The sequence below is a fragment of the Schistocerca nitens genome, chromosome 2 (assembly GCF_023898315.1).
Source record: "Schistocerca nitens isolate TAMUIC-IGC-003100 chromosome 2, iqSchNite1.1, whole genome shotgun sequence".
In the NCBI taxonomy this organism is placed as follows: domain Eukaryota; kingdom Metazoa; phylum Arthropoda; class Insecta; order Orthoptera; family Acrididae; genus Schistocerca; species Schistocerca nitens.
In genome coordinates this window covers 396,416,401-396,442,272 of record NC_064615.1, presented here as the reverse complement: position 1 = coordinate 396,442,272, position 25,872 = coordinate 396,416,401, and the positions used below count along the sequence as shown (strand labels likewise).

Sequence of the window (25,872 nt, the reverse complement as noted above, 5' to 3'; positions counted from 1 at the left end):
CTGCGGAGTCCATTGGCATAACAGCGTGCACTTTCAGTATGTCTATGACCAAATAAGTACGATAGGAGGCACAAAAATACTGTTATTACTTTCGTTTAGGATGGCAAAATGAGACCTTACTATGTTCTGTTCTCTAGTTACCATCACCTACCAGGGTGATTTTCAGAATTTAATATACTTCATTTAACTGTATCCGAACCTGAAGGTCTTCAGTCAAGAATATTTGGCACGTGAGAGATTGAAGTATCCCATAACCTAAGTCCGACGGCATTTCCCACCTGCGCTGTATCCCATTTTCACTTTTTTTTGCTATATACTTATAATTGATTAAGATGTAACTAACCACTTTAACAACGCTGAACCACCTGAGCCATCCAAGAATGGTGTCATGGGCTTTTAGCCACGTGTTTAGCGACAGTCAAAGAAGGCCGAAACACTGGGGGAGGCTCTATCACCCGTTTTCTAGTAAGAACATCCCTTCACATTACGCTAGGCTTAGGACTAGATACTCTTTACACAGGCTCACTTTTTGTAAGAAAACTAGATGTTTTAAATATCTGCTTGATTCCTCCGAGTCGTTATATATTCTTTTAATGTCTTTTACGATTTGTCAAAATCTTGGTATGTTTTTCTTCTCTTTTGAAGAGGCAGGCAAATGGAATATTTTCAAGAATTTCAGATATAGCATTTGCTGCTTTCAGCTTATTTATCGGAGAGTATACATTCTTATTGCTTTTATCTATTCAGAGTTTAGTTTCCTATGACAACCATCGACAGCACTCGTGCTCCTGTGCTGCTGGTCTGAAGCATTACTTATATTTAGTTGGTATTCTAGGATTTTCCACCCATTGATCGACCATATAGTCTGTGAATTTCATGAGCTTTTCTCACTGAGCACTTCCTTCGTTATTACTATCCATGCATCATCAACACTCTTAGGCGGAGGATTATCCTCCGCAGCGCACATGGGAAAAAACAATCGGACTTCTTCTCTACCCCTGTATTCCTCCATTAATCCCAGTTTTTGTATTTTCTTCCACAGACAGTGGTTGAAGCCAAAATTATAACCGGGAAGGGATGTTTCGGGGAACACTGTTTTAGCAGATTTAATAGTAACCATTTCAAAGTCTAACTTCAGTTCTCGGTGACCACCCAGTCATAATATTTTTCAATCCAGAAAAAGGCTTTCATATGTATTTTGACTTTTGTCTGAGAGTAAAGCAATAAAACAGGAAATACCTTCGTTTCTTCTTCTGTGCTTCTGATGTTAACGTTTATGTGTACAGTTACTGAGACTGTTTCTAATAATTGCCAAGTGTCCCGTCCATAAGAACAGTACCACTTTCACACAGAGTTTACTGCGCTTCTTCACAACCGAAACCCAAGTCACATCCTTCTACACGTAGGGTAGCAGAAGCGATCCCTCAATGCCATTTAGTACGGATTTCGAAAACATACTTCATGTGAGACCCAATTCGCACTTTTCTCACTTGATATCCTGAAAACTATGGGACATGCTAGTCAGGTAGCTGTAGTTTTTTTTTTTTTGATTCTGGAAAAGGATTTGACTAAGTAAGACACATACACGTACTATCGAAAGTACGACTGTATGACGTATCAACCGAAATTTGTGACTGGATTAGGAATTTCATGGTGCGGCGACAAAACTATGAATCATGCCAGTCAGGTAGCTGTAGTTTTTCTTGATTTTGGAAAAGGATTTGACTATGTACGACACACACACGTACTATAGAAACTACTACTGTATGACGTATAAAAAAAAAATGGTTCAAATGGCTCTGAGCACTATGGGACTCAACATCTGTGGTCATTAGTCCCCTAGAACTTAGAACTACTTAAACCTAACTAACCTAAGGACATCACACACATCCATGCCCGAGGCAGGATTCGAACCTGCGACCGTAGCGGTCACGCGGTTCCAGACTGACGCGCCTAGAAGCGCACGGCCACACCGGCCGGCTATGACGTATCAAGCGAAATTTGTGACTGGATTAAGAATTTCATGGTGCGGAGGTAGCAGGATGTTATCTTGGATGGAAAGTCATTGACAGATGTAGAAGTAACTCCGAGTGTGCCCCAGGGAAGTGTGCTGGTATCCTTGCTGTTAATGTTGTATATTAATGATCTTACAGACAATATTAATAGTAACCTCAGATGATTAATAATGAAGTACTACCTTAAAAAACTTACAAAAATATTCAATTGGATTTTGATAATATTTCACAGTTGTACAAAGTTCAGCAACTTGCTTTGAATGTTCAGAAATATAAAACTGCGCACTTCACAAAACGAAAAACGTAGTATCCTGAGTCTACAATATCAGCTTGTCACAACAAGAATCGATCAACTCATACAAATACTTGGTTTTAATAATTAGTGGGGATATGAAATGACTGTCACAAAGGCTCATTCGTACGTAAAGCGGGAGGTGGAGTTCAGTTCATTGGTAGAATGCTAGGGAAACGCAATCAGTCTTGAGAGGAGATTACTTACAAAATACTCTTGCGACGGCCGGCCGGTGTGCCCGAGCGGTTCTAGGCGCTTCAGTCTGGAAGCGCGCGACCGCTACGGTCGCAGGTTCGAATCCTGCCTCGGGCATGGATGTGTGTGATGTCCTTAGGTTAGTTAGGTTTTAGTAGTTCTAAGTCTAGGGGGCTGATGACATCAGATGTTAAGTCCCATAGTGCTTAGAGTCATTTGAACCATTTTTGAGCACGACTGGTCATTGGTTTGTTTGATCTGTGGAGGAGTGTTGCGGAGATGCTGGAGAAACTGAAGTGACAGACACCTGAAGGTAGACATAAACCAGTCAGAGAAAGTCTACTTACCAAGTTACGAGAATCAGCTTCAAGAGATGAATCTAGAAATATGTTACAACCACCTACGAATCACTCAGGTAGGGATCTTGAGGACAAAGAGTAATTACAGCGCGCACAGAGGCGTTTAAACAATTATTCTTCCCGTGTTCCGTAGGAGATAGGAAGAGAAGAGGCCCTAATAATTGATAATCGGCAACCAATGCTGTACAATCGCAATAAAGTCGTGAGATTTTATTGCGATTGTACAGCATTGGTTGCCAATTATTAACGTAAAAATGATCGCAGGCCTCAGACGGGATTTTATGTCCTGTATATCCTAATAATTGGTACAATGTGAAGTACTCTCCGGCATGCACTTCACTGTGGTTTGCGGATTGTGGATCTATATGTAATGGTTTTCTGGCGAAATGGACTCCAATGTGTTTAGGGAGAATCTTGGAGAACAAATCATCTGATGTAAATCACACGAAGTCTAAAATCCCTTTTAAATTTAGAAATGAAAAAACAAACCACACGTCCATAATTTACTGGCTCCCATATGTGAAGTCAAATTACATAAATACCGTTTCCTGAAAGAAATTCTATACAAAATTGATGAAACTCGTACTAATGCACATGTTGCAGCATAAATAAAAGATAAAAACCCCGTTCAGAACAAAACAATTGTGTGTGGACTTGATATGTATTTTGAACGTAAAAAATTGGCATTCAATTTGGTATAGCATAAATAAATAACGTCAATACGAAGTGTCATCACCTCAAGAATCAATACAGTACCAGCAGCAAAAGGCGATGGAGTTTAAAGTGGAATCTATAAGCTTAATGGGGAGAGGAAGTCTACATCGTGCTATAGTGCTCTTAACGCAGGAAGGGCCTGAGTAAAAGAACTGCAACATGCCTCGAGAAAGCAACCGAAACACGCGCTACGATATTCTATCGAGCTATTGGGCTGAGTGGAATGAGCGTTGTCGCCTTATAGGATGAAATCATTATCCATTACGTTCATCAGCGTCAATTGTGTCATTCCTATAGACGTGTGGAGTCGCACCTACAAGTGTAAACACATCCTGTTTCTGCCTTCCCTTTTCCTGTTTCTCGACGGGTCGGCATTTTTACATGAGTTTTCGCAATGTTAGTGACAACTGGTGGCTGGATGCTCTTCCTGACGGCACCATTCCACCTGGGACGGGAATTTGTGTACCCCACCTACCTGCGTATAGAGTAAGCTCCATGCTCAAATGTGGGAACGTGAGAACGTTTTCTAAATGTGTACCTGAGACAAGACGTGAGCACCAGACCGGTATTCACACAGTGTGATGTGAAAAACCACATACAAGCTGGCCGGTTCACCAGCTCTCTTTGTTAATCCACGAGGGGGATTCGATCAGCGGTAGGTTCGCCTCCCTAATCCCAAAAGCGGCGCAATAACGGGCTCGCCTACCGTGTAAACACATGGAGATGTATACATCCGTCAAGATAGAGACCCACAATAGACATACACTGCATCGTCTGAAAGCATTTGTTTCACGAATATTGGACGGATGTTAAAGCGTTCCAGGCATTTTTTTTTTCAGTTTGCAAGCTACATTAGGACTCATCCGAGAAGACGCAATGTCCTGAATACAAACAACGAGTGAAATACATTTTTGTTATTTAAAGCCAATAATCTAACGCAGATCTTCCGATAAAACGTACTACCGTGTGTCTCACGGCGTGATGTGAGCCTGTCCAGCTGACGCAATATTGAGTCACCGAAACTGTGTTGTGAAGGTAAATTGGATGAGATCTTGTGAGATATAACGTAGTATTTCTGTTGATGAGTATGAGACGCAGAGGGTGAAAGCTGATTCCGGCCAACCTATTCGTCTCTAACACCAGCAATGGGCCCGCTCAGCACAACGCCTACATGCCCTTCGTGGGTCTCTCTCGACAGTGTCTCACTTCTCACTACACGAGATGTTTGCATAAAGCCTGACGAAAAGGAATTTCACAGCATTAGCTCTTCTTCTCCTGCTGACCAGGAACTGTTGATACAGTTCGAGCATTATCGTCGATTTTCTGTTGTTATGGATGCTGTATTAATGTAGACTCAAAAACCTGACAATTGTTACCGTTTTTAAGACTTGACTACAGACAGGAAAGAAAGGTGTGGAAGTTTTTATAATGTGACCATTACAAATAAAAAAAATAATTTTTGAACGTAAACGGATGAAAGTTTTATCTTTAGAACATAAGAACTCGCTGTTACTAATCTATTTTCACTATTATATATACTTTACACTGCATATAGATTGGCAGCATATTGGCTACATGCACCCGTACGCGAAAGCGAATTGTGTTAATAGCCTGTAAAGGGCGATATGTTTCGATACTCGTTTACGGCACCATGGAATCTATGAATGTGCAGACAAGACTCAGCCCTGATCAGATTGCCTCATTTCTACAAATCCCCTATTTCAACTTCCTTTGCCTATGATTTTCATACTAGAACTACAAACTAACAACGCTCTGCATATTGGTGCTGCGTTTTCATTTTGTTAATTTACAGGCTGATCCTTTTTTGTAATAATACTAACATGGCAGTGCACTGATCGTGCACTAGTCCCTCTTTCTCATTTCGCAATTAAAAAAAAATTTAAACAAAATTCGTGTAATATCAAAGCATTTCGTTCAGGATCTCGCCAGCACTCACAGACACGAAGTATTGGTTCAACTGTTAAGCAGATATTCGATATCGACCGCAATACAGATGAGAGCTTTACTTTAGCTGACCAGGCAGACTTAGTGACAAAGTCACGGAAGTAGCAGCACCACTGTAAGCTAGCGGCCTCACCAGACGCCCTGTCGTTATTCTCGCCTCAGTAATTGACGCCAAGAAGGGATCCTGAAGCACCTATTAATAGGAAACTGTTCCGACGTAACTAGTCAGAACAACACTTAGAAGAATGTGATCGCATCTTGGAATAATCAAACTCTACTAGTGTTACCGAGCAAGGTCGCGCAGTGGGTAGCACTCTGGACTCGCGTGCGGAAGGACGACGGCTCAAATCCACGACCGACCATCCTGATTTAGGTTTTCCGTAATTTCCCCAAATTGTTCCAGGCAAATGCCAGGACGAATCTTTTCCCCATTCTTGACACGATCCTAGCTTCTGCTCCGTCTCTAATGGCCTCATTGTCGACCGAACGTTGAACCCTAATCTGCCATCTTTCTTTCTCGTTGCGTTTATTCGTAAAATTTAAAAGCAAACAACAAAAAGGTTTCCCTGAACTAATGATCAAATGGTTCAAATGATTCTAAGCACTATGGGACTAAGCATCTGCGGTCATCAGTCCCCTAGACTTAGAACTACTTAAACCTAACTAACCTAAGCACATCACACACATCCATGACCGAGGCAGGATTAGAACCTGCGACCGTAGCAGTAGCGCGGTTCCGGACTGAAGTGCCTAGAACCGCTCGGCCACAACGGCCGGCAACTAATGATCCTTGATCATTATTCTTGTAACTCAAAATACTGTTCTGCTGGTATTCATTCAGAAGGCTGTTCTCTTTTATAGCTGAAGATCAAATGAGCCAGCAGAATATTGTTTCAGCATGAGCGAACACCTAGCGTAACACATTCCGGCCAGTGTGTACCACCGGCCTTCCATCGGGCGGCTTGTACCGAGAGTGACTCGTGCTCGAGTGTACCAACTGTGGTACAAGCAGTACACTGACGTATGATACATTACCTATCAGCCAGGCGAAACGAACAGCTGTGAATTCAATTTTGTGTCACCATTAAACGAAAAAGCTTGGTGAATAAACGAGATATCACATAATTTGTTATAACTTTAGTGTAAAATTATTATGTGATCTCTGGTTGTTTTTAAAAAAAATGTTGTTGTTGTTCTTGTTGTGGTCTTCAGTCCTGAGACTGGTTTGATGCAGCTCTCCATGCTACTCTATCCTGTGCAAGCTTCTTCATCTCCAAGTACTTACTGCAACCTACATCCTTCTGAATCTGCTTAGTATATTCATCTATTGGTCTCCCTCTACGATTTTTACCCTCCACGCTGCCCTCTAATACTAAATTTGTGATCCCTCGATGCCTCAGAACATATCCTACCAACTGGTCCCTTTTTCTTCTCACGTTGAGCCACAAACTCCTCTTCTCCCCAATTCTATTCAATAACTCCTCATTAGTTATGTGATCTACCCATATAATCTTCAGCATTCGTCTGTAGCACCACATTTCGAAAGATTCTATTCTCCTCTTGTCCAAACTATTTATCGCCCATGTTTCACTTCCATACATGGCTACACTCCATACAAATACTTTCAGAAACGACTTCCTGACACTTAACTCTATACTCGATGTTAACAAATTTCTCTTCTTCAGAAACGCTTTCCTTGCCATTGCCAATCTACATTTTATATCCTCTCTACTTCGACCATCATCAGTTATTTTGCTCCCCAAATAGCAAAACTCCTTTACTACTTTGTCTCATTTCCTAATCTAATTGTTGGGCGGTGTGGCCGTGCGGTTCTAAGCGCTTCAGCCTGGAACCGCGTGACCGCTACGGTCGCAGGTTCGAATCCTGCCTTGGGCATGGATGTGTGTGATGTCCTTTGGTTAGTTAGGTTTAATTAGATCTAAGTTCTAGGCGAATGATGACCTCAGAAGTTAAGTCGCTTATTGCTCAGAGCCATTTGAACTATTTGACCCTAATCTAATTCCCTTAGCATCACCCGACTTAATTCGACTACATTCCATTATCCTCGTTTTGCTTTTGTTGATGTTCATCTTATATCCTCCTTTCAAGACATTGTCCATTTCGTTCAGCTGCTCTTCCAGGTCCTGTGCAGTCTCTGTCAGAATTACAATGTCATCGGCGAACCTCAAAGTTTTTACTCCTTCTCCATGAATTTTAATACCTATTCCGAATTTTTCTTTTGTTTCCTTTACTGATTGCTCAATATACAGATTGAATAACATTGGGGAGAGGCTACAACCCTGTCTCACTCCCTTCCCAACCACTTCTTCCCTTTTTTTGCCCCTCGACTCTTATAACTGCGATCTGGTTTCTGTAAAAATTGTAAATAGCTTTTCGCTCCCTGTATTTTACCCCTGCCACCTTCAGAATTTGAAAGAAAGTATTCCAGTCAACATTGTCAAAGGCTTTTTCTAAGTCTACAAATGCTTTACAAGAATAGATTTTCAAAATAAAAGATCAATATACACTCCTGGAAATGGAAAAAAGAACACATTGACACCGGTGTGTCAGACCCACCATACTTGCTCCGGACACTGCGAGAGGGCTGTACAAGCAATGATCACACGCACGGCACAGCGGACACACCAGGAACCGCGGTGTTGGCCGTCGAATGGCGCTAGCTGCGCAGCATTTGTGCACCGCCGCCGTCAGTGTCAGCCAGTTTGCCGTGGCATACGGAGCTCCATCGCAGTCTTTAACACTGGTAGCATGCCGCGACAGCGTGGACGTGAACCGTATGTGCAGTTGACGGACTTTGAGCGAGGGCGTATAGTGGGCATGCGGGAGGCCGGGTGGACGTACCGCCGAATTGCTCAACACGTGGGGCGTGAGGTCTCCACAGTACATCGATGTTGTCGCCAGTGGTCGGCGGAAGGTGCACGTGCCCGTCGACCTGGGACCGGACCGCAGCGACGCACGGATGCACGCCAAGACCGTAGGATCCTACGCAGTGCCGTAGGGGACCGCACCGCCACTTCCCAGCAAATTAGGGACACTGTTGCTCCTGGGGTATCGGCGAGGACCATTCGCAACCGTCTCCATGAAGCTGGGCTACGGTCCCGCACACCGTTAGGCCGTCTTCCGCTCACGCCCCAACATCGTGCAGCCCGCCTCCAGTGGTGTCGCGACAGGCGTGAATGGAGGGACGAATGGAGACGTGTCGTCTTCAGCGATGAGAGTCGCTTCTGCCTTGGTGCCAATGATGGTCGTATGCGTGTTTGGCGCCGTGCAGGTGAGCGCCACAATCAGGACTGCATACGACCGAGGCACACAGGGCCAACACCCGGCATCATGGTGTGGGGAGCGATCTCCTACACTGGCCGTACACCACTGGTGATCGTCGAGGGGACACTGAATAGTGCACGGTACATCCAAACCGTCATCGAACCCATCGTTCTACCATTCCTAGACCGGCAAGGGAACTTGCTGTTCCAACAGGACAATGCACGTCCGCATGTATCCCGTGCCACCCAACGTGCTCTAGAAGGTGTAAGTCAACTACCCTGGCCAGCAAGATCTCCGGATCTGTCCCCCATTGAGCATGTTTGGGACTGGATGAAGCGTCGTCTCACGCGGTCTGCACGTCCAGCACGAACGCTGGTCCAACTGAGGCGCCAGGTGGAAATGGCATGGCAAGCCGTTCCACAGGACTACATCCAGCATCTCTACGATCGTCTCCATGGGAGAATAGCAGCCTGCATTGCTGCGAAAGGTGGATATACACTGTACTAGTGCCGACATTGTGCATGCTCTGTTGCCTGTGTCTATGTGCCTGTGGTTCTGTCAGTGTGATCATGTGATGTATCTGACCCCAGGAATGTGTCAATAAAGTTTCCCCTTCCTGGGACAATGAATTCACGATGTTCTTATTTCAATTTCCAGGAGTGTATTAAAATAGTAGCCCAGGGTCTTTGAATAAAAAAAAAAAAAAGTCTGGGAATTCCTAAGGCACAAAACTGCTGTGATTATAGGTCCCTAGACTTACACACTACTTAAAACTAACCTAAGCTAAGGACAACACACACACACACACGCACACACCCGTGCCCTAGGGAGGACTGGAACGTCCGGCGGGAGGTGCCGCGCAATTCGTGACATGGCCCCAGTGCCGTATGGTGTACAGTGCAAATACACGCGCCGCCCCACGGCGACAAGCGCAATACTCAGCGCCAACGTGAAAGTGTTAAGCTGCGACACTTGTAGTTATTATTTCGTAAGTTTTCTCTAATATCTTCCGGCGAACACTAGGACGATTCCTTGTCGGCACACAAAACATCGGCTGATCCAATCCTCATAATCAACGGTGTGAGAACGTGTTAGCGGAAAAATAAACGAAACAGAATCAGCGAGTTCCGAACTGTTGTTTTGTTCGTAATGTCTAAGTAACTAATTATATCGAATAGACTGCATCGTAGTGACAGAATAAGTTCTCTGTCTTTCACTGAAGTAAGAGGGACATCACAGCATTAACTACACTACTGAAACACCATCTCCCTCGAAATATTGAGCAAGATGTGCAGTGACCAATAAATAATACAGTGTAAATAGTGTACCTGAAGAGGTCAAAAGAATGTGATATGTTATCAGCAGACACAACTTTTCAGAAGTTTGCAGGCCACGTAAATAAAATGCCGTAGCGTTCTTTGTAAGCAAGAAAGGGAATAAATTTATTAGAATGTTGTACAAAACAGCAGAAATAGAAGACAGTTTTCACGCGTGTGTCCATGAAGTCGACATTGAGCGTCTTCTTCATCTGGACAGCAATGTAAGCCCCAACGTTATATCAGCAACCAATAGTAACATATATTACCTGGTCTCCTCTAGTATATACACAACTGGCCATTAAAATTGCTACACCACGAAGTTGACGTGCTACAGACGACAGGAAGAAGATACTGTGATAAGCAAATGATTAGCTTTTCAGAGCATTCACACAAGATTGGCGCCGGTGGCGACACCTACAACGTGCCAACACGAGGAAAGTTTCCAACCGATTTGTCATACACAAACAGCACTTGACCGGTGTTGCCTGGTGAAACGTTATTGTGATGCCTCGTGTAAGGAGGAGAAATGGGTACCACCACGTTTCCGACTTTGATAAAGGTCGGATTGTAGCCTATCGAGATTGCGGTTTATCGTATCGCGACATTGCTGCTCGCGTTGGTCGAGATCCAATGACTGTTAGCAGAATATGGAATCGGTGGATTCAGGAGGGTAATACGAAACGCCGTGCTGGATCCCAACGGCCTCGTATTACTAGCAGTCGAGATGACAGGCATCTTATCCATATAGCTGTAACGGATCGTGCAGCCACGTCTCGATTCCTGAGTCAACAGATGCGGACGTTTGAAAGACAACCACCATATGCAGGAACAGTTCGACGACGCTTGCAGCAGCATGGACTATCAGCTCGGAGACCATGGTTGCGGTTACCCTTGACGCTGCATCACAGACAGGAGCGTCTACGAAGCTGTTATCAACGACGAACCTGGGTGCACGAATGGCAAAACGTCATTTTTTCGGATGAATCCAGGTTCTGTTTACAGCATCATGATGGTCGCATCCGTGTTTGGCGACATCGCGGTGAACGCACATTGGAAGCGTGTACTCGTCATCGCCATACTGGCGTATCACCCGACGTGATGGTATGGGGTGCCATTGGTTACACGTCTCGGTCACCTCTTGTTCGCCTTGACGGCACTCTGAGCAGTGGACGTTACATTTCAGATGTGTTACGACCCGTGGCTCTACCCGTCATTCGATCCCTGCGAAACCCTACATTTCAGTAGGATAATGCATGACCGCATGTTGCAGGTCCTGGACGGGCCTTTCTGGATACAGAAAATGTTCGACTGCTGCCCTGATCAGCACATTCTCCAGATCTCTCACCAACTGAAAACGTCTGGTCAATGGTGGCCGAGCAACTGGCTCGTCACAATACGCCAGTCACTACTCTTGATGAACTGTGGTATCGTGTTGAAGCTGCATGGGCAGCTGTACTTGTGCACGACATCCAAGATCTGTTTGACTCAATGCCCAGGCGTATCAAGGTCGTTATTACGACCAGAGGTGGTTGTTCTGGGTATTAATTTCTCAGGATCTATGCACCGAAACTGCGTGAAAATGTAATCACATGTCAGTTCTAGTATAATGTACTTGTCGAATGAATACCCGTTTATCATCTGCATTTCTTCTTGGTGTAGCAATTTTAATGGCCAGTAGTGTACGTTGCAAAATGTATTGAATATGACTTAAATGTGTATGGAAGGCAGAGAGTACTCAATAAAGGATAATGAGGCATTAGGCTATACCTTCCTGCAGATTAAAACCGTGTGCTGGACGGCAAAAGAATGCAATCTTTCGAGAGAATGTGCTAAAAAATTGCAGAAAAGATCTATGTTGGATAAAACTTCTGTGATGCTTTTTGTAATTGCAGGAAACGAGGGTTACTGTACTGAAACACAACATGTGGCGTAAATTGTGTACCGGCCTGACATGGCAGTACTTGCACAGAATTTCTTGGCCAATACGCTGCGGAGACAGGGAAGCTATGTCGTTTCTGGATGCTTCCCTTTCCACCAAATAGTTAGTTGTCGTTTTCGACGTAGCAAGATATTTGATAGTCACGCAACGGGCACGGATTGATATATACAAATATAACTTCAGTCTCTTGCGCCGAGCTAACAGATGAGATACTGCTGTCTGCCGCTACTTTGCTCTCTCAGACAAACAGATTGCGTTCCTACCATGTGACTGCTACAGCGCTATATATCACCACAATTATCGCTTGAAGGCTATTGTTCTCAACCGTGTTCCGTCAACAGTGATACAGAAACACATCTTCAGTGAGTATAAACACACAAAAGCGTATTTATATTCATCTTAAATGGCCATATTTCAGCATTCTTTGGTAACTTGGCTGGATGACAGCTAAAATTGTGACAGATCGTTCAGGACAGCATCAGTTAGTTGACTGGCACAGTTTGAGTAACTGTGACAACTGAAAAGATAATTCAGACTGATAAGTTGTACAATTGGACTGCAAATCTTGACAGTAGGATATAGGCAATAGATCTGATTTGCACAGAACGTTATATCAGTAAATGTTAGTTAGTTAGCTAGTAAATATCATGTTCGGTGGATCATTTGCACGACATATTAAATATCTACAGACGTGAATTAGTAACTCCTACCCGCCAACTGTTCCACAGTAAAAGAAATTATTCTACAGAACAGAACGAGTTGTCAAGCAGAAACATTTTTGGATTGTTTTCAAATTATACTTTGCTATCCTGTCAGACATTTGCGTGATCCAGTGGTAGACGGAAGCGGTGTTAATCTGTTGAATGAGGTGTTCGCCCACGCTGAACAGATATTTTGCAGTTCATTTGATCTTCAGCAACAAAGGAGAACAGCTTTCTGAATCAGTATTAGCAGAACAATATTTTGAGCGCTAAGACAAATGATCAAGGCTCATTAGTTTAGAAAAAAGGAAGATTAGGGTTCAACGTTGAGTCGACAACGAGGACATTAGAGACGGAGCAGAAGCTAGGATCGTGTCAAGAATGGGGAAGGAAATGAACCGTGTTCATTCGAAAGACCCATCCTGGCATTTGCCTGGAACGATATGGGGAAATGACGAAAAACCTAAATCAGGACGGTTGGACGTGGATTTGAATCGTCGTCCTCCCGCATGCGAGTCCAGTGTGCTAACCACTGCACCACCTTGCTCGATAACGTCACTAGAGTTCGATTATTCCAAGATGCGATCACATTCTTCTGAGTGTTGTTCTGACGAGTTACGTCGGAACAGTTTCCTATTAATAGGTGGTTACAGGATCCCTTCTCGGCGTCAATTGCTGAGGCGAGAATAAAGACGGCGTCTGGTGAGGCGCCTAGCTTATAGTGCTGCTGCTACTTCGGTCACTTTGTCACAAAGAGTCTGCCTGGTCAGCTAAAGTAAAGCTCTCATCTGTATTGTTGTCGATGTCGAATATTTGTCTAACAGTTGAACCAATAGTTCGTATCTGGGACTTCTGGCGAAATCCTGAAGGAAATGCTTTGATACAACACGAATTTGGTTTGAACTTGTTTTGTGTTGAATATTGCGAAATAAGAAAGAGGAACTTGTGCATGATCAGTGCACTGCCATGTTAGTATTATTGCAAAAAAGGATCAGCCTGAAAATAAATGAAGGAAAGCGCAGCAGCAATATGCAGCGTGTTGTTAGGTCGCACTACTACAGTGCTACTGACAACATGACTCGTGCATATGATGTTATTTATATATATTTGACGATGCTGGTGCTGATTCTGCATTTAACATTTGACGATGCCACTATGGCTGCAGTACATTAGCACTTTGTTTTTATAAAACAGATCTGATGATTGTCATTATAGACCGAAACCGGTAATCCGTTGAAAAATGTTTGTGACCATAGACGTAAATTAAAGGAAACTTATTGTATATACGCGTCACTGTTTTATTCGCGACAATGTCGCAGCTTGTGATATTACATATTTATTTATATGTATCTATATTATAATAGGTATATAAAAAGATGCACGTATTTAAATGCAATGAAGTGTCATAATTTCGAAGCAGTTGGAGAAGAACCTCCAGAATTTAAGCTTTGAACAAATAAATGTTTATATTTTTAATGATTTCTCCTGTAATTATTACACACAGAACGAGTAATGGGTAAAGTGCAGCTATTTTATTTTTATATGTTATACTTAATATATACAGACATCAGTGTGTTGATTGTTTCTTCCATGCGTTGAACAGTCTTTTCACAAACACATCACAAATTTCACAACTTTATCTTTTCTGCATGGTCGTAACTACACCACTAAGTGGACTACGCCATTCAGTATAATCTAACCATTCTGTGTCCACATGGCCACAATTCAACACCAGACATAACGTCCAGGGGAAAATAAGCATGACTGGTTTGTTCTTGCCACATGTACTTGGAGTTAAAGGGTGATTCAAAAAGAATAGCACAACTTTGAGAATCTGTATTTAATCAAAGAAACATGGTGGAACCTTGGATAATTAATCAATGTGAAGAACTTACCAAAGGTTTTTTTCATTAGAAAGCAAGTTCATAAATGTTCAATACGATCCCCTCCAGACACTCAAGTGACATGAACTCGATACTCAAACTCGTTCTACACTCTGTAGCATGTGTGTAATAACAGGTTTCTTCTTTTCATTTCTCAATGTTAGTTGGTAGAAGTGGTTGAAACACCATATCTTTAACGTACCCCCATACAAAAGAGATTGCGGGGTCTGAGATCAGGGCTACTTTAACGCCAGTGATGAAGAGCTCTGTCACGAGCTACCTGGCGGCCGATCCATTGCTGTGGGTACCTTTCGTTCAAATATACTACGCATGGACAGATAAGTGCCAATGGGGTGGTACCCCATCCTGCTGGAGTGTGAACTGACGAGCTTCTTGTCCGAGTTGAGGGAACAGTCAAATCTGCAACATTTCCATACAGGTTTGCCCAGTTACAGTTGCACCATTAAGGAAAAAGGACCAAAAACTTTGTTGGCTGAAATAGCACAGAAAACGTTCATGCTGAATTATTTCCCGCAGATTCTCAGTGCCCCATATACAGACTGATTTTCCCGTAGTGTGAAATGTTGCTTCGTCGCTAAACACCAGCTTCGAAATAAACCGGTCATCTGTTTCCATATGCTCAAGGACAAAGTCTCAGAACTCGATTCTTTTCACATTATCAGATTCGGAAAGAGCTTGAACCAACTGTAAACGATAAGGTTTCATTGCTAACATTTTCATTAGGTCTCTTCAAATGGTCGGCTGCGGAATTTGCAGCTAGCTCGGCGGCTCGATTTTCCTGGACTACAAGCAAACCCTTCCTGAATGCGGCCAACGTTTTTCTCCACTCGTGGGCAGCGGTCCGGAACTTTCCCCATTGCGCAAACACCCTTTCTTTGGTTCAAATGACTCTAAGCACTATGGGACTTAACATCTGAGGTCATCAGTCCCCTAGTCTTCGAACTACTTAAACCTAACGAACCTAACGACATCACACATCCATGCCCGAGGCAGGATTCGAACCTGCGACCGTAGCAGCAGCGCGGTTCCGGACTGAAGCGCCTAGAGCATCCCGGCCACAGAGGCCGGGCCCTTTCTTTGTGAATTGTTTACACCAACGCACGATACAGCATCTACTCGGCTTTGAATGCACGATTCACTTCTGCCGATAGCAGAAAAAGCTTTTTGTTGAGCAATCGCCATCTTTGCACGGACAACCAAAATGAAAGTTACGTGGCCAACAGCGCTCCTGGCGATAAAATGAGCAACCAAATGAAACTTCACAGTTTCCTTCAATCGACGACAGAAAGAGAGTAGCTCTCCTTTTCTTCTTTGCAGAGTTCTCGATTTTTCGAGTTGTGGTATTCTTTTTCAGTCACCCTGTACTACCCAACCAAAAAACATCCAACTTGTAATAGTCATAATTGTCTGCAAATGATGTAAATACTGATGTAATGTTGTTCAGCACACCGTCTCAGTTAGAAATAGAAATATGTTCTCTTATACCCATTACACTCTGTATATTTGCATATTGTATGTGGTCGCAAACAGTCTGGATAGCTTCTAAGAATGTTGCAGGAGAGGTTGTGCTGAGAAATAATTGTTAAGAAAAAACCGATATTTTGCGCCATTTTCAAGTTATTTAGCACTGAAATGTTCATTACCGGTTAAAATGTGCCTACGTCGGAAGTGATAAATTGAAGCTAGAGTGAGAAAAAGTTACGTTTGTTCGGTTTGAGACAACCAGAAGAATAACACGTTTGGTGACACCGCCAGTGCTTGAATTATCTTGCATAGCGACCTGATTGGCTGACTTCAATGCTTAATAACTCGGAAACGACGCACGATATGGAATTTTTTTCTTAACAATTATTTTCAGCACACTGTCTCCTGCAACACATTGGTCTCACATTCCGGAGGACAACGGTTCAAACCCTTGTCTTCCTTACTTTGACTGCAACGTTGTGGCAAAATTTGAAAGCTATCGGCAAAGAACTTTTGGAGATTTACGATTTTGTACGAACGAAAATTTGCATTTTTATTTATACAGCTGTAAACGTTCGTTTGTACAAAATCGTAAATCTCCGAAAGTTCCTTCGAAATTTTGACACAACGTTGTATTGAAATTTGCAGGTGTTTTTATATTCCTAGTAGAGTGAGTGCAATACGGTATTACATTTTTATTTATTATACAGGATGTTGGAGTATAAGTGCTCATACTCGTACTGTGATCATAGGTACCTTCTACATGTAGCCACTTCGGCGTGTTACTTGTTTTTTCTCTGCAACTGTCTTCCTTTGAAATGTCACATAATTTACTACCTGAGTCTCCACAGCCACATTGCCCTACTGAGTGGACTATACCTGTCAGCATAGACTACCCGTTTTGAGTCTATGCGTCCACACTTCTGAACTGCTGTCCAGAGGAAAAATAGCCATTAATGGTTTACTGTTGCCACATGTACTTGGAGGTACTATCCAACCTAAGCTACAATTATTAGTTGTCCAGTGCAGTGTCCTAAGTAACCTATAAAAATGTCTGCACTTATCCCCTGTCCTTATACCCTTAACAACATATATACTGGAACGCCATATATATGACGTTCCAGTACGTATATTAAAAAAACGCATGTATTCAAACGCAAAGTTGAGTCAAAATTTTAAAGCAATCGGTGAAGAAATTTTGGAATTTTACGATTTTGTACAAACGAGCATTTTCCTTTTCGTTTATATAAATTGAAAAATACTATAATAACTATTACTGGATTTGTCAGTTATGTGATATTCAGACAGGCCCACTTTGTATCCACCTTATGTGGCTCACGATTCGTTTGTGGTCACACTACAAGGCAGGCTACTGTCGAAACCAATCATAGGTGTTAAAGACCCGTGCGACTTTGCCTGCAAATAAAGTTATGTAGTCAAAGCTGATTCGCCACGCTTCGGTTGTCTTCCTCTAATAAAAGGGTCCAACTTAGCGTCTCTATTTGGGCCTTTCGCTAGCAGGACCCGCAGTGTGCGGTCGGAAATTCCTGAAAGCTCTGACGCTGCAGCGCAGTGGACGCTGCCTGCTGGGGGAATACCGCGCCTCGTCCTGGAAAGGAAGTGGCCGCCCCGTCCCATCTCGCACGCAGCCAGCGGCTCCGGCTCTGTTTTGACGACGGGCGTCGCCTCCGGGAGAACACGTCACGGGGCCGACCGGGAAACGGGGCACGGACGCACTTTTTTGTCTTCAGCTTTCTCCCGTCTGACGTAGTTTGCTGAGCGAACCGCTAATTCTCTTTCCCTCAAATTACTCAGCAACTTTCTGAAGAGCCGATAGAAGCTTACAGATCCCGATAGAGGTCGACTCAGAACTGTGAAAGCGAACGCTTTAGGCTCGGCATAACGGTGACTGTTACGAGTGTCATTTACGTTACATAAACACTTGTGACTTGTTTTGTTTGCCGCGCGGAGTGGCCGCGCGGTTTGGGGTGCAATGTCACGGATTGCGCGGCCCCTCCCGTCGGAAGTTCGAGTCCTCCCTCGGGCATGGGTGTGTGTGTTGTTCCTAGAATAAGTTAGGTTAAGTAGTGTGTAAGTCTAGGGACCGATGACCTCAGCAGTTTGGTGCCTTAGTAATTCATACACATTAGTACAATGTTTTGTTTACGCGCTTCGGAGAGTCTTGCACCTCCAGCACTAGACGGTTTTCTTTAAGGATTAATGTATCATACAAACGCAACGTAGATGTTGATTCCTGTGATTCCAGTTTTCTGGTGGTCTTAGGCTGCGATCACAGTGGCACCGAAACGGTCGTCAGACACCGTACCAGTGGTTTGATCTCCTTCGTCACTTTTTGGCAGAAACAAGGAGGTTAGAGTATATTGTCTCAACGGGCCGAGTACTACTCCTATACACTCTTTCTTCAGTTACTGGAATAACCAGACAGGTGAACGAATACATGAGATGAAGAGAGAAACATTATGTTACATATTCGAGATGACTGGTGGTGCCGGCCGGAGTGGCCGAGCGGTTTTAGACGCTACAGTCTGGAACCGCGCGACCGCTACTATCGCAGGTTCGAATCCTGCCTCGGGAATGGATGTATGTGATGTCCTTAGGTTAGTTAGGTTTAAGTAATTCTAAGTTCTAGGGGACTGATGACCTCATAAGTTAAGTCCCATAGTGCTCAGAGCCATTTGAACCATTTTGACTGGTGGTGACACTGAAAAGAAAGATTACATTCTGCACAACTTCAACTAAATTCACAAAACAGACATATTTCAATTAACCTTCAATGACTGACATTCAGCATAACATGTGTGAAACAAAAATCTACATCTACATCCAGACTCTGCAAGCCACCTGACGGTGTGTGGTGGAGGGTACTTTGAGTACCTCTATCGGTTCTCCCTTCTATTCCAGTCTCGTATTGTTCGTGGAAAGAAGGATTGTCGGTATGCCTCTGTGTGGGCTCTAATCTCTTTGATTTTATCCTCATGGTCTCTTCGCGACATATACGTAGGAGGGAGCAATATACTGCTTGACTCCTGGGTGAAGGTGTGTTCTCGAAACTTCAACAAATGCCCGTACCGATCTACTGAGCGTCTCTCCTGCAGAGTCTTCCACTGGAGTTTATCTATCATCGCCGTAACGCTTTCGCGATTACAAAACGATCCGGTAACGAAGCGCGCTGCTCTCCGTTGGATCTCCTCTATCTCTTCTATCAACCCTATCTGGTACGGATCCCACACTGGTGAGCAGTATTCAAGCAGTGGGCGAACAAGTGCACTGTAACCTACTTCCTTTGTTTTCGGATTGCATTTCCTTGGGATTCTTCCAATGAATCTCAGTCTGGCATTTGCTTTACCGACGATCAACTTTATATGATCATTCCATTTTAAATCACTCCTAATGCCTACTCCCAGATAATTTATGGAATTAACTGCTTCCAGTTGCTGACCTGTTATATTGGAGCTAAATGATAAAGGATCTTTCTTTCTATGTATTCGCAGCACATTACACTTGTCCAGGGTGCGGTTTGTGCTTTTACCAGTGGGGGGGGGGATGTCTTAGGGGGTTAGTAGAATTATATATATAACTAGCTTGGACCGTGGCGTAACGCATGGTTAAACAGCTATTTATAAATAGATGTTAATGCCGAAACTCACTATTGACGCGTATGCACTATCAGAAACTCCATCCCTTGTTATATGTTTAAAAGTATATTATAGGTAAAGCTTATTTACAAAATCATCTACATATGGGTACAGATATACGAGGTGAATTCAAAAAGTAGAGGCACATTTGTAAAAAGTTGTACTTATTCTGATGATAGAAAACTGAAACATACTAATAGTATTAATAGTAAGACTTATTAAAATCTTTCAGTGTTCGGCTCCACAAATTTAAATTATATGTAAAGTTTTACTCCAGTGCGTGGGAAATAAACATCCCAGGTTGGGATGCATAAACTAAAACCAGAGGAGGGGATGGTCTGATGCAGAGGGGGGGGGGGGAATCCCCCCATCCCCCCCTGCAAATCGCACACTACACTTGTCTACATTGAGGTTCAATTGCCATTCCCTGCGCCATGCGTCAATTCGTTGCAGATCCTCCTGCATTTCAGTACAATTTTCCATTGTTACAACCTCTCGATATACTACAGTATCATCCGCAAAAAGCGTCAGTGAACTTCCGATGTTATCCACATGGTCATTTATGTATATTGCGAATAGCAACGGTCCTATGACACTCCCCTGCGGCACACCTGAAATCACTCTTACTTCGGAAGACTTCTCTCCATTGAGAATGACATGCTGCGATCTGTAATATAAATGTTAGAATAAGATACTCTGAACACCTTAAACAATGAAAAGTGGAAACACACATACCACATTTTCAAACCACCTCATGTAATAGAATCATCTCCAAATGGCAGAAAAACACCAGCATGCAGAAAAATTCGTAAACTGCTAATGTTCTCCTATCGCAACCCAAAAATGATCCACAATTATAACTTTAAGCATCTTACTTCGTGTCCGGCCATATGCGGACACAGAAACTTCGACTTGTGGACACGTAAGCGCGGTAGCGGCTGCAGGTAGTACTGTTTAAGCTACACACAACAGCGACTGGTGAGGTTGCTCCTGCTTGTATAACAGAGATATGTACGTGTGCGCTGGTGAAGCGTATCAGTGATAAATAAAAAGAAATGGCAGAGGCCACTGCATTAATTATTAGTTCATATGACAGAGTAAGTTCCAATTTTTGCTTATTTTAAATATCCTTGAAGTAGTCTATCCTCCATCCATTTCAAATGTTTACCTTTTATATTTTTCGATGTCCATGATAATTGTATATAACGTCGTGTACAGTTTGTTGTTCTCTGTTTCACTAGAGTTACACTTGTTCCTGATTATCACATTAATTGTCATCTTTAGTTTTCAGCCTTTAATTAGAAAAAGAAGCTTTTCACCACTCTGTATTTCTCTGTTGTTATTATCACAACACTCTCCAGACTATTTAGTTACTTTAAAAGAAAATCTGTCGTGTCTGCTTTCCATCTTTCTCTGATGTTTCTCAAATGTTTCCCTGTAGTGGAGGGATTAGTCATTGACACAAGTTCGGTATTCTAGAGTACGTTCGTTAGGCTACGAAATAACGAAGGGCATTCGACTAACTCACATGTTAGGAGGCATGTTGCAGAATTGAAGATTCAACCTGATCCTCAAAGGGAAGAAAAGTAGCTGGACAAACCACAAGATTTATCACCACAAGGGAGAGTTATTTCTCCTATTCTGTATAATACACTCCTGGAAATGGAAAAAAGAACACATTGACACCGGTGTGTCAGACCCACCATACTTGCTCCGGACACTGCGAGAGGGCTGTACAAGCAATGATCACACGCACGGCACAGCGGACACACCAGGAACCGCGGTGTTGGCCGTCGAATGGCGCTAGCTGCGCAGCATTCGTGCACCGCCGCCGTCAGTGTCAGCCAGTTTGCCGTGGCATACGGAGCTCCATCGCAGTCTTTAACACTGGTAGCATGCCGCGACAGCGTGGACGTGAACCGTATGTGCAGTTGACGGACTTTGAGCGAGGGCGTATAGTGGGCATGCGGGAGGCCGGGTGGACGTACCGCCGAATTGCTCAACACGTGGGGCGTGAGGTCTCCACAGTACATCGATGTTGTCGCCAGTGGTCGGCGGAAGGTGCACGTGCCCGTTGACCTGGGACCGGACCGCAGCGACGCACGGATGCACGCCAAGACCGTAGGATCCTACGCAGTGCCGTAGGGGACCGCACCGCCACTTCCCAGCAAATTAGGGACACTGTTGCTCCTGGGGTATCGGCGAGGACCATTCGCAACCGTCTCCATGAAGCTGGGCTACGGTCCCGCACACCGTTAGGCCGTCTTCCGCTCACGCCCCAACATCGTGCAGCCCGCCTCCAGTGGTGTCGCGACAGGCGTGAATGGAGGGACGAATGGAGACGTGTCGTCTTGAGCGATGAGAGTCGCTTCTGCCTTGGTGCCAATGATGGTCGTATGCGTGTTTGGCGCCGTGCAGGTGAGCGCCACAATCAGGACTGCATACGACCGAGGCACACAGGGCCAACACCCGGCATCATGGTGTGGGGAGCGATCTCCTACACTGGCCGTACACCACTGGTGATCGTCGAGGGGACACTGAATAGTGCACGGTACATCCAAACCAAAATCGAACCCATCAATCTACCATTCCTAGACCGGCAAGGGAACTTGCTGTTCCAACAGGACAATGCACGTCCGCATGTATCCCGTGCCACCCAACGTGCTCTCGAAGGTGTAAGTCAACTACCCTGGCCAGCAAGATCTCCGGATCTGTCCCCCATTGAGCATGTTTGGGACTGGATGAAGCGTCGTCTCACGTGGTCTGCACGTCCAGCACGAACGCTGGTCCAACTGAGGCGCCAGGTGGAAATGGCATGGCAAGCCGTTCCACAGGACTACATCCAGCATCTCTACGATCGTCTCCATGGGAGAATAGCAGCCTGCATTGCTGCGAAAGGTGGATATACACTGTACTAGTGCCGACATTGTGCATGCTCTGTTGCCTGTGTCTATGTGCCTGTGGTTCTGTCAGTGTGATCATGTGATGTATCTGACCCCAGGAATGTGTCAATAAAGTTTCCCCTTCCTGGGACAATGAATTCACGGTGTTCTTATTTCAATTTCCAGGAGTGTATGTACAAGAATGATCAGCCACACCAGCCGGAAATTAAAAGATTCATGTATACAGACGACACCGCCACTACTCCTCAAGGAAAAGAAGTTGAAGTAAAACTTGGAGGCTTTGGAATCCTTGGCGAACTACTACGAGGTAAATCATGTGGGATTTAACCCAGAAAAAACCTCAAGTACGCGCATTCCATCTATGTAATAGAGAAGGTGCTAGACAGTTGGAAATAGAAATAGAATGGAGAAGTTATTTGGGAGTAAACCTAGACCGTACACTCATTTAAAAACACTGCGCTGAGCTTCAAGAAGAAATATGTGCAAGACACAATATTATTGGTAAACTGACAAGACGAACATTGTGAGCGCAACCTGAAGTTCTTCGATAATCAGCAGTGCGACTCCGTTTTGCAGCCGGGGAATACACAGCATCAGTATGGGAGGTGCCTTGCTGCTCCAAAGAGACGTCGCTTTAAATGAGACTGTCAGGAACGTCACCAGATGTCTCAATCCTAAAGCCATCCATAACATTTACCGAATTGCGGCAATTTACTCATTTGCCACCACCAGATATCAGACGCAAAGTAACCGATGGAACTGAGAGGAAAACAAACAGCAAAGCGACCGGCAGTAGTTAATGTACAACTGCCAAACAGTTTCGACTCCTCTTGTTTCAAGGAAGAGGTTTATGTAACTTGTAGTACTGCTAGGAGGTCGACCTGAAACCCGCCACGTATCTTTATGGTTGGACTTTCTGGTAACAACTATAGTATACGAATAGTACGTGCAGAACACTGAATAGATTAAGAACCGGAGTCGCAAAATCTAAAGTAAACACGGTTAAATGGGGCTACTTCGAAGACGACCAGTGCGAATGTGGAAAAACACAGACGACCGAGCATTTGCTCACGTGCCCAAGGAGATCTGTTTTTATGCAATGGCAAGGGTATTAAAGCTGCAGAGTTTTGGAAGAAGAGAATGTAGAAGTTCTCACTACGAAGCGGAAGGTATCAGTTGTTGTTACTGCGTTCTTCAGACAGAAGACTGACTTGATACAGTTCTCTATTCTAGTCAGTTTTATGCAAGTGTCTTCATCTCTGTATAATTATTACGGGCTACATCCACTTGAACTGCTTATTGTAGTTAAGCTTTGGCTTTTGTAACATCCTTCGGATCTTCGGTCTTGGCTAACACTCAGCGGTAGAGCAATGAGATTGTTATTACTTATGTATCAGTATCGCCGTTACAAACAGAATATTGATGAACTGAACTCGCGACTTGTGCGAGATATTTACTTCACCAAATGTCGTAATTAAATCGTTTATAATCGATGGTTTATCAGTTGCTATTTAAATATTAATGATAAGTTCAAATTAGTTCCCGCGACACCAAATTCCCTATAAATTGGTTGTAGTCTCAAATCTACAATCAGTCGTAACAGTGTTATTAATTCCTAACGTCAAGGAGTTTCTATATAAGCGCCGAGCGCTTCAGTCAAATAATATCGCAGCACGCCATCTCTATAAATAATATTGTAAAACCTGGATGACAAATGCGTGAATTGACACGATATGCTGATTTATTACACAATATTAGTCACTTCCTAACAGAGCCGTGAGGAAGAAGCTTTCCCAGGTGTTGCGGGGAATTATAAATTATAAGCTTCGTAACTATCGCCAAGTTCCATAGTCCATTAGTTATTACGAATGAAATTGTCTATCTGTGTTCACTTCCTAAATAGTGTTAACTTCAGGTTATCTAATTAAAAGTCACTTCTGTCTAATATATGCAAGTCCTCTATCTGAGTTCTAAATAACATAATATTTGAAGTCAAAATATCGTTTCACTGCGTCATAGTAGATCGCAATAATCAATTCTGAAAAAAGCAATTTAATTGCGCCTACATATACGAGCATTCAAAAGTATGACCTGCTTCGGCTAAATCTCGTAACGTAGTGACAATGGATTGAATTATCCTTAGCCATTACTCACGAATCCCAAAGAGTACTCACACGGAGTATGCTTTGGGAATGTTGGTTCTACTTTGCGAATTTTAATTATAATGGTTTTGCGATTTACTATGATTTTGAATTTTGAGTTTGATTTTACTGGAATCCTATCTTTCTTTCGTATGTTAATAAATTACTAAGTATTAGATTATTGACTCAGTTACTGGTTAATATCCAAATAATAATGTTAACTGGAAATTTGTTTGCTTGTTCATTTGTCTTGGAATTTGGAACTTGTTTTGGGGCAATCTTTGGGAATTTTAGAGCTAATTTTTGATTTTCATTTCTCGTCCGAGGAAGTGGCATTACACTTTCCTCCACAATTTTTACTCTTTACCACTTATTTCCTAGTGTGCCGATTAGTGGTTAAAGTGTACCGTGCATGGAAAAATGGCGCTTTCCAAAACCGGCGCCGAGGCTGCTGTGGTGTACCACAGGTCTTAGATGTCGAGGGTGAACGATGGCTATGGAGACATGTATGGGCCAATGGATGTGTAAATTTTGAGGATTTGACCTCCCAGGTGAGCCAAGGGGCTAGCAACAGCGTGTGCTCAATGACTGTTCAGCGAACGTTGCTGCGTATGAGCCTCCGCAGCAGGTGCCTAATTCATAAACCCATTCTGAGTGCTGTTCACAGGCGATGAAGCCTGCAAGCCAACACCGCAATTGGACTTTCATTGAGTGACGACCGATGGCATTTTCAGATGAATAATGTTTTGTGTTCCATCAAACAGATGGCTGTTGGCAAGTGTGGCGTGAAACGTCTGAAAGCAAATCACCTGCAACAAAGTTATGGTCTGGGGAACGTTTTCATGGCATTCCCCAGGTGATCTCGTTATTTGTTCAACACAAATATGCATCTATCCTTGGGGCACCATATACATCCCTATATGCAGTTCGTTTTTCATCGGCACGATAGCATCTACCAGCAAGACACCAGCAGAGAGTCTGTGGGACCACCTCCATTGGGCTATTCGTGCCATAGATGCT

General features: G+C 43.6%; 1 protein-coding gene across 1 annotated transcript in view; it reads left to right on the top strand.

Annotated features, from left to right (window-relative positions):
• Positions 1-25,872, top strand: part of LOC126236243 (ATP-binding cassette sub-family C member 4-like) — a 294,541-nt gene that overhangs the window by 8,720 nt on the left and 259,949 nt on the right. The gene's annotated exons all lie outside the window — the stretch shown is intronic.